Genomic DNA, 10,787 nt, shown 5'->3' on the forward strand with positions numbered 1-10,787 from the left:
AGTAATAAATGAAAAGAAAACAGTTTGCGTATTAATCTTCGACTAGTTATGCCTTCAACCGTCCAAGTAGTCTCGAGCACGTCCAAGCGGTAAGCATCCTCCTCTAAACCTGAAAACTCACACTAACATACACACAAAGTCAGCTTGAGCTGAGTGAGTTCAAGTTTTGATAATAGATATTTAAACAAATCATTCCAAGGGTTTAAATATAAAAACGGGATTATAAAACATTCCAAGAGTTTAAATATAAAAACGGGATTATAAAACATTCCAAGAGTCTAAAATGTAATACGGGATACGAACAGTTAGGCCATCATCAACACTAAGTATTCGTGTACATCTATATATTTATAACAAAAGTCTTAATAATCATTCCAACGGTTTTAAAACTGTAAACGGAAATATATCATTCAAGTCATCACATTGAATAAATAATCATCCTTACGTATGAACATCTCTATACGTGCATTCCTACATATATATATATATATATATATATATATATATATATATATATATATATATATATATATATATATACATTCAATAATAACACTCAGGGCCGAGCACACGTACAACCCAAACGCGTAACATTCCGATGATGATCATGCCACACGAGCCTCCCCCCTCACGGGCTTTTCAGGGCCCGCCACAGGATTTAATAACCTGAGTCGTATAGTTTGGCCCGGCCAAGATCACCATCCATCCGTACAATAATAACATTCAGGGCCGAGAAAACGTACAACCCAAACACGTAACATTCAGCGCATGCAAACACAAAGTAGGCATACACAACATTCAGTAGTCGAGATGACTACAACATTCGCCAAATATTGGTCATTCCATAATTTTTATATATATATATATATATATATATATATATATATATATATATATATATATATATATACATATATACATACTATAACAATCCAAGGCCAACTATATACTAGCAAGCCTATATAAAATAGTTTAAACGTTTCATCAGGAAAAATCGTTTAATACTAGGAATTAGTACTAGGCCTAATAGCAACCTCGAGCCTAAACCACAAGTAATATGTATAACCTTAAGGAATATAAGACCATAAACGAGTCTACAATATCCTAAGGCATAAAATATAGTTCACAAATAGTTTCATAAATGCACAAATATGAATAAGGCTATGTAATACCATCCAAATAGTTGTAACGAGTAAAATCGTGTAAAATTGTATTACGGTGTGCATGCTAGCCCAAAACTTGAAAAGAGTAAAAAGGGCATCATGAACTCACCTGAAACGAGCCACACAAACACCAAAGAGTTTGAGAACTTCAAAGCCAATCCACAGTTTACAAGCCTGTCGGATTGCACACAAAGATTACTAACTAAACGTGCCGACTCGTTTATCCTACGAGACGTTCTAACATGATTTGATTGACCTAAAGCCTTGACATTACCAAATTCAATTACATCAGCCCCCGAGGCCATGTATTTACCAAAACCACCCTTAGTTAATCCCGGGGACAAAAGGGTTCCCAATTTACCCCCGAAAGTTGTTGACTTTATCGAATACGCGCGTTAACGGGTTGATTATGCACTTAGATACCGACTCAGCCCCGTGTGGACCAAATTTAGTAAAATCACAGCCAACAAGTCCACACGACGCTACACGAGTTGGATGGGTGGGTAATTCGCAAGCACGATGCACAAATTACCAATAAACGCGAATTTGCGCCGTACCGACCCGTTTGAGTAACCGACAACCAATTCAGCCCCAATAACATAAAAATATAGTTTTTCACAACCAACAAATCATACCGAGGCTACAACATCCGAATTGGTTGTTAATTCCCTCAAACAACACGCTAGACGCAACAATTGACAAACTAGACAACCGAAACCTAGTTTTCACTTCATCAACAGTTGACCAATCTAACAAATGCCAAAACTCATGATACTAAAGTATATTACACTAGACATACATAAGAAGATGACGGAGCACGAACTTCAATTATAACAGCCCCGAAAGATGCGAGAAAGGGCAGCCACCGGTTAAGCCTAAAACGAACTTATCGATCAATAACGAATATAACATGCAGATTTTAGCATGCAAAGATGTATTTTATTACATAGGAAAACCATGGAATTAAATTATTAAATTTTTACCAGTTTTGCATAAATATCTTAATTTTGTAAAAATGTTTTTATTATATTTTTCTAGCGGACACAAAAATCATAAAAATTCCTCCAACACAGAAAGGTATGTGCAGCTATTTCAGCGCGCAACAAAATGGTTTTATTTTTATAAAATTCATTACCCAGCCAAATTAAACGATTCCAATTGGGTTTGGTTCCTAACTCAAAATATTAACTTTCAGAAGTAGAACCAACCAATTTAGACTAGTCGAAAAAAGGTTATGATGTCGGGAAGACAGACCAGAATCTGTCATCCCGCATCAGCTTTGACACTCGATTTTATAAAATCATAAAAAGTATTCAAATCTCGTCCAAAAATTACGTATTATACCTTTCTGGAAACTAGACTCAAAGTAGAACATCATGGAAACAAGAATCGATCAAAAACAATGGATTATCATCGCGTTACAGACCCTAAAATAAACGTATACGAATCTGTCAGCAACTGTTATCATCAAAACTCAACCCTAACGACCAATAAGCGTGTTAATATGATCAATTAAGGTGTATAGGACTTGGGGAATCATAAAACTAACCTTGAATTAAAGTTTTATGGCTTGGGAGTGGCCGGAAAAAGAAAAACGATGGGAGCTTGGGGGCTGCAGAACCTGCGATCGGACAGCAGGTTAGGGTTTTGGGGTTTTGTTATAATAATAAACAAGTTACACTCTAGCCCCCTGAAGTTTGAAGGATGTAGCAACTTAGATGAAAAGTCAATTAGTTAAACTTACGGGAATGACCAGGAGGTCGCCGTAGTATGCCGGATCAAACCCGAGAATTATACAAACTCTACAACGTGCATGTCGTTAAACGAAAATGTCGGGTGCTACATACTAATATAACACTTTAAGTTATAAGAGGCAATGTTTTGGGAAAAATGATGGATAAACGGACTTTTAAAACGTATTACAAGGCTCTAAATTAGAAAGATGAAACCCCGGCTTTTAAACAAACATTCATAAACGATCAAGCCGATTAACGAAATTTATGGGCGTTACACTACCAGGCCAGAAAGTTTGTAGTGGCGAACATAAAAAAGTGCCACTAAAGTTCAAGAGTTAGTAGTGGCAGACGAAACAAGTGTCACCAAAAGACCAAAAAGTTTTAGTGACAAACAAAAAAAAATCACTAAAACTCCAAAAGTTTGTAGTGGTAGAAAAAAAAAGTGCCAATATGAATGCTTCAGTGGTAGCACTTCTAGTGACACTTTTTTTTTGTGTGTCACTCGTTCCAATAAGGTTCTTTAGTAGCACTTTTGTGGTTTCTTGTGGCACTATTTGTATGCCATGAATGGCCTTTCGTTTATAGTGGATTTTGATAATTGGGATAAAATTGTTCTTGCATCTCAACTTGGCTTATAAATAATGGTATACGAACAGATGAAAGATTTGCGAATTTGAAAGGTATTGTCGATCTTGCTGGAGTATGGTGGAAACGATATCTCTTTTTATTTGGTTTATCGATTTAAAGTTAACATTAGTTTTGCTTATTACACCAGAACGGTTGAGAGATGTTTTTTTAGAAATAAAGATCATAAGCACAATTCTGTAATCTAATCGGTGAAGATTTATTGAACGCCTTTGTAATTTATAGTGTTGAGATTGAAACATTTGCAGAGTGTTACGAATGGAGCTGTAATTGACCATTTTCAAAAGATGAAATCACATCGAGATCGCTGTAATATGTATTTTGTTTATTATGTTTAGTGAAATTTGTTGATTAAATTTCTATACGGAGTTTCTTTAATGTAATTTTTTACCCGACCCATTTTGGTTTGGCTCATTTTAGTTTGACTTGGGCCGTTATAGGCTAACCTTTTTTGACACCCACTGGCTAAAATTCCTGAATCCGTCACTGACTGTAGTGTGATCATCATCAAACGCTCTTCTATGCAAGTGGTGATGAGTACCGATAAAGTAAGAAGTTGCGAAGACTATCACTACCTAGATTTGTGAGACGACATTGATGATCCTTTCCAACTTGCAACGAATATTGGTGATCCTTTCCCCCGCGTTAGAGTTTTTCTCTTTTACAAAGATAGTGAAGAACAACTTTAAGTTGGGGGCCATTGAGTGAATGTTACGTGGGTTCATTCAAAGTACTGTAAATCATTGTGTTTGTATGTTCGTACCTTTCTAGCTAACACTATGCTCTTTACTTATATTGTTTAATTAAGGAGCAATTTTTTATTAAAAGTTTTTTATTACATCGAAACAGAAGCTAAGCGAGCAACAAGCTGCGCCGCTACCCCCCTTTTTAAATTGCAAAACCTAATTTTTGCAGATCTTAAAGTCATAACATTAATAGAATATAACTAAGCAGAATAAGTTTATAAAGGTGGCCCAGAAATGAAAAACAAACATGTTCACCTCTTTAGGATATAACTAAACAGAATTGATGACTTTTTAATTCTATTAATTGTTACTCGATTTTTAGTTACAATATATTGTATAAACACTAAGAAGTTAAATGTCAATATAAAAGAATAACCGAATTAAAAACCAACGTGATAATATTTGAAAAACTATTATGACGTAACGTGACGATTTTAATCATAAAAGCTGTTCCTTGGTGGCCGGGTACTCACAAAAAGTGTACGTACTAGCCAAAATAATTGGTGCTATTACTATGCACACAACAAAATATCTTGAGTGGTCCAATATGTATCCAATATGTATTTTAATCGAATTAATTTTTTATTTTAATTAACAATACGAAAGTATTTAACTAGTTATAGATTTTATTTTTAGTTTAGAAATTTTAACCGAACCTCTAATAACCGTGCGTTGTTTCCATTTCACACCAAAGTAGCTTTCTATGTTGTAAGGAGGTTTGAAAAATTCGTGTAATCATTAAATGTGTTATGTGAATGTTACCTACGAGTTTATATTAGAGTTTCCAACAAATTATTCACATACAACTTATAATTAATGGCCTCTTTTATTTTCCTATCGAGTCACATGAAATGGATTGCTATTAATACCTATACCTAACACTACATCTATCAATCTATCCTACTTATAAAATAGAAAACCAAACTTAAACCTTTTTGCACTCATCGTAACCACAAATGAAGGTCCATACACTTGTTACTTTATCTTCTTCATCATGCATTTGGTTTCTCTTTGCTTCATCACTTTTCACCCTCTGCTTATGTAAACCAAACTCAGTTCCTATACTATGCAAAGCAACTGAGCGACTCGTGCTAATTCAGCTCAAGAACAATCTCACCGATCAAGCAAACCGTCTATCTTCTTGGGTAGGCAAAGACTGCTGCACTTGGTCCGGTGTGGTCTGCAACAATTTGACTGGCCATGTCCAAGAGATTCGTCTTCGAGGACCCGACGATGGGATTCACGGCCATTGTCATGGTTCTTATGACACCGAGGAAGAACTGGAAGAAGCATCCAAACAAATGTTAGGAGGAACCATAAGTCCTTCTGTGACCAAGCTATCACAACTCACGTATTTCGACATAAGCTGCAACGATTTTGGATCAATCCAGATACCAGCCTTCCTCGGTTCTTTCGAGAATCTAAGATATCTTAACATCTCAAAATCGCAATTCAGTGGGGAAATCCCCCATCAACTTGGAAATCTATCAACACTAGGTGTTCTTGATCTTTATGGCGATGCCATATTTAGTGGTATGTATTCAAAAAGTTTGAAATGGCTAAATGATCTTAAAGAGTTGCAACACCTGAATATAGGTGGCATCGACCTAGCAGGAGCTTCAGATTGGTTTCAGGTTATAAGCAAACTCCCTTCTTTGCTAGAAATACACTTTTCTTCATCCGGATTGATTAGATTTCCAGGTAATCCAACTACAGTTAGTTTTACATCCCTTAACGTCCTTGATCTTTCGTTCAACTTATTCTCTGACAGTTTGTTGCCTAGGTGGATTTTCGGTCTACATAACTTAGTTTCATTAGATCTTACCGGTTGCTCTATTGGTGGTATAAGTCCCGGAACTGATGGTGGTTTCCGTAGCATGCCATCTTTAAGGGCTCTTAGCGTTTCAAGCAACCCTTTTGTGAATTCTTCATCTTTAGTAAACCGATTGTCTAGCTTAAGTAATCTTCGTTTTCTAGATTTAAGTAACTGCAATATATCTGCTCCAATTCTTGGCAGCTTACAAAACTTGTCGCAGATTGTGCATCTCGACATATCAAATAATCAAATTGTCGAGGAGATACCAAAATCTTTAACTAATCTTTGCAATTTGGTTACCCTTGATGTGCAGTCTAACAAATTCTTCGGAAATGTGACCGAGCTTCTTGAAATATTTTGTGAATGTGAGTCACCTAAAATAGAACTGTTAGCCTTAAGGGGAAATTATGTGGTTGGCCAACTACCAGAAAAACTAGGAAGATTGAAGAATCTAGGAAGCATTGATCTTGCTTATAATCAATTAACAGGCATCATTCCAGATTCTATTGGAAATTTGTCTCTCTTGAAAACATTCCAGATGAATAGAAATCAACTGACAGGTTCTATCCCAAATACAATTGGTGGTTTGTCATCATTAAATTTCTTGGATCTGTCATATAACAATTTGAATGGAAGTCTTCCTGAAAGTATTGGGCGACTCGGGGAATTAGCTTTTTTAACTGTTCATCACAATTCATTAACAGGTATTGTGACTGAACAACATTTATTCAATCTAACATCCTTGAAAACTATGTGGATTGGGGACAACAAGTTCGTGTTTAAGTTAAATGATAAAAACTGGGTCCCCCCTTTCCAGCTCGAAGTGTTAAGAATAGGTTCATGCAGTTTAGGCCCTCATTTTCCTTTATGGATTCAGTCACAAACAAGCTTAGCAGCAATAGATTTGGCCAACACAAACATATCAGACACCATCCCTAATTGGATATGGACTACATTCTCTAGTGTAACATTATTGAACATGTCCCACAACAACATTCAAGGGAAGCTGGGAAATGTTAGTTTTCTTGAACTGGGTGCGGTACTAGATTTAAGTTTCAACCGTTTTCATGGTGTGTTACCTGGACATTTCAATAGACCCGACTTAGATTTCCTAGATCTTTCTTCCAATGAACTCTCAGGATCCCTAGAACAGTTCTTGTGTTTTGGCATTCAAGTGCCGTGACAGCTAAGAGTTCTTAATCTAGCAAACAACAACATGTCAGGTAATATCTCAGATTGTTGGATGAATTGGGAATTTCTAACCATTTTAAACTTCGAGAGAAACCAGTTTTCGGGTACGATACCATCCTCTCTAGGAAATCTGTCTTCCCTGTTGTCATTGGATATGCGTAGCAATAAACTATCCGGGAACTTACCTGTGTCATTACTGAACTCCAAGAGCTTGATGATCGTTGAGCTAGCAGAAAATGACCTGGTGGGAAGAATACCAGTATCAATAGGGAAAGTCAATACAAGTCTGAAACTTCTAAGTCTTCGTTCTAACAAATTGGAAGGTAATATCCCAGAAGAAATATGTCACCTCAGTTCCGTACAGATCATGGATTTTGCTCATAATAATCTTTCCGGGAGCCTACCAACATGCTTTACAAACTTCACTGTCATTTCCGGAAGTGAAACATCAAGTCCGTTTCTTCTTTACGATACTCTTTTCCAGAATCAAGTTCTAGGCAGTGCATCATTGGTGACAAAGGGCCGAGTTTCTAAATATCAAAACATTCTTTATCTGGTGACTACATTAGACCTTTCTAACAACAAGTTTTCAGGTTCAATTCCTGATGAACTTGTTTCACTTTTGGGCTTACGGTACCTGAATCTGTCACAAAATGATTTAACAGGACAAATTCCCAACTCGTTCAGCAAAAATGGAAAGCTTGAATCAATAGATCTGTCACTAAACCATCTTGATGGAAAATTTCCCTCAAGTTTGTCAGCGTTAACTGCTTTAAACTTTTTGAACGTATCTTACAACAATCTTGTAGGAAGAATCCCAACAGGCCCTCAGCTTCAAACCTTCACCGTGTCAAGTTTCGTCGGAAATGCACTATGTGGGGATCCTCTTCCAGCGTGTTTACCAAATACCAACGATCCCAGTGGAAATAATGAGGAAGATGATGAATTTAATGGCATTGATTGGATCCTAGTGATAGTTACCCTCATTGGATTGGTTATTGGTTTTTGGATCGTGGTTGGCCCGTTGATTGTTAACAAACGATGGAGAAAAGCGTATTATTATTTTCTTAAAGGAATCTGGATCAAGCTTTGAAATTTCATTTTTATCATATTCCCATGTAAGTCTTCACCTATATTTGGTTTTCTGTTTTTATTTTGCTTATGAAAGAAGTTATACTGTCAAAATTGATGTTCAAACTAAGGATTGAAAAATAGTTAGGTTCTTGCCATCTATTTCTAGATAGTTCATTAAGGATGCATTTAATTTCTTTGTTTTATATCTCATATGTTTATCTCTAAACTAAACAAAGATAAAAAATAAAAAAAAAAAAGAAAAAATCAACCTAAAAACCCAAATATATATGTATTGGATTGGTGATATTGAAAACTATATGGGAAAAGTATAGGAGTTCAAAGTTTGATCTTGCGGATTGTATGTAACATGTAGGCTTTAAAAGGCATGAGCCAAGTCATGAAGTTTTTAGCTCAATTGATCAAGTTCAACAACATGATTTATCGCAATACATATACGGTGATCAGCCCAAAGGTCAGTAGTTAAAACTAAAGACATGGATTTCCTATTGTTGACATTAATGCAGCTTGGCTTTATGTTTCTCATTGCAATTACTTGTAGGCTTTCATCAGGAGTCCTCTTCTGAAGCTAGCAGCTCGACTCACAAAATTTTTAAATCTGGTTATTGATCAGCAAGAAGTGGGTATATATCAGCTTAAAACTAAGTATATGTTGATATTCACTGATAAGCTTGAGGGAACATTGGTAATGGCTTTTACAAATATTTCTCTGAACAGTTTAGAAGATTTTTGAACCATGACTCAACCCACAACAAAATGTTCCAAACGACACTCGAACTCCCGACCTCCCATAAGTCACAGGGTTACCACTGGACCAAAGTTTGAAATTTCAGAATTTGTTATTTTCCTTATGTTTCTAAATGTAAATGTATATTACATAATTTTACCAACATTCAAATGTGGTTTTTAAAATATTGGGTTTTGCAATTCAAAAAGGGGTAGCGGCGCAGCTTGTTGCCCGCTTGCCTTCTGTTTCGATGTAATCTAAACATTTATGTTTTCTTTTTCAAGAAAGTTGTGTATATAAAAATAAAATTTGCCTGCATAAGTTAATATGTGTAACATATCTGTGTATTAGAACTTTATTTATTTTATTTAGTTCTAAGTGTTGATATTTTTAAATCCAAACTATATGTTGTTCCCCTGAACTTAAGAATTCAGCAGTTGCCATATTTTTTATAATTGTGAATGTGAATACATGAAAGAAACACCTCGAATGTGAGACTAGAAGTGGCGGTGGAGAGATTTATGAGAATACTGAAGCTGCAGAAAACATCAATAAAGAGCCTTAAGAACTCGACGTATAGTTCTTTTCAAGTAAGGGAGAATGATGGGACAGACCACCCAATTAAGAAAATAGTACACGGGTCAATGTGGTAGAAGATTGAGAGTGTTACCTGATTATAAATCTCAAATTAATTTAGAAGATTTCAGTGAATTTTCCTTTTAAAAAAAAATCATGAGTTACCTGATTATCCTCTAATTTACTTAATATTGTGCTTATCTCAAATATTAATGACATGTCGTCACGAGAGACTACACCTATACCGATCCGATGTCATCGATATAGGGTCGCCTCAATATCAATATTATGGGGTAAAATTCTTAATAAAAGACGGAGTACATATATTCTTTTAACAGCTATGGCTTACAACGATTGAGAGTGTTACGATACAAACGGTAATCAAGCTAAAAAATTTAGAAGAAGAAGAAGAAAGAGGAAGAGTTAAACCTTCAAATATTCAACTTGAGAGTGTTACGATACAAAAGCCATAAAGCAAACCTCAAAATTGGCACTAAATATGGATCTGCGAACATGTGACGAACTTCAGGAACTTAATTTCTCAAATCTTGAAACTTTATTTCCAAAACTTTAACGGGTCTTCAAGAAATTAACATCTCGGTTCGGGTAATTGTGGAAATAGAACCCGAATATCAAGAACAAAGTTGAATCAGTTGATTCAAACCCGCTCTGATACCAATTTTGTAGGTCCCGAAACGGGATCCGACAACGAACGATTTTGTTCTTGATAAGTGATCGAGACGTGTGCGGTAAATCAAAAGACTGAACATAAATAATATAAAGATAAAATAAATGAACGATCTCGTTGTCGGTTAAAGATTTGATATATTAATAAACGAACCGACCCACCCAAGGTGAGCTCCCCTTGGGTGGATGACTTACACCATGGAAGAACACCCACAAACAAATACAATAAAGTCCATATTTATAGCTAAACAAAAAACAATCTAGAAGCTTTCTCCTGTTGAAGTTAAACGCGTGCACCGAAGCTCTCGTCTCGTGTTCGTATTTTTCGCCCACTTTAATTATTAACTTGACCATAATATACGTCATATTAATATCACAAGTCACAAATCATCGGCCTTACAATTACCC

General features: G+C 35.7%; 1 pseudogene across 1 annotated transcript; it reads left to right on the plus strand.

Moving 5' to 3' along the window:
• The first annotated feature begins 5,236 nt into the window (after nucleotides 1-5,236).
• LOC143583797 (receptor-like protein EIX2) lies at nucleotides 5,237-9,117 on the plus strand (annotated as a pseudogene). The gene is made up of 3 exons (XR_013144244.1): nucleotides 5,237-8,415; nucleotides 8,745-8,843; nucleotides 8,931-9,117. The product of XR_013144244.1 is annotated as a receptor-like protein EIX2 (transcript).
• The last annotated feature ends 1,670 nt before the right edge of the window (nucleotides 9,118-10,787 follow it).

Source organism: Bidens hawaiensis, unplaced genomic scaffold, assembly GCF_021521415.1.
Source record: "Bidens hawaiensis isolate Kalapana, Puna unplaced genomic scaffold, B.hawaiensis_p1.1 tig00032527_1, whole genome shotgun sequence".
NCBI lineage: Eukaryota > Viridiplantae > Streptophyta > Magnoliopsida > Asterales > Asteraceae > Bidens > Bidens hawaiensis.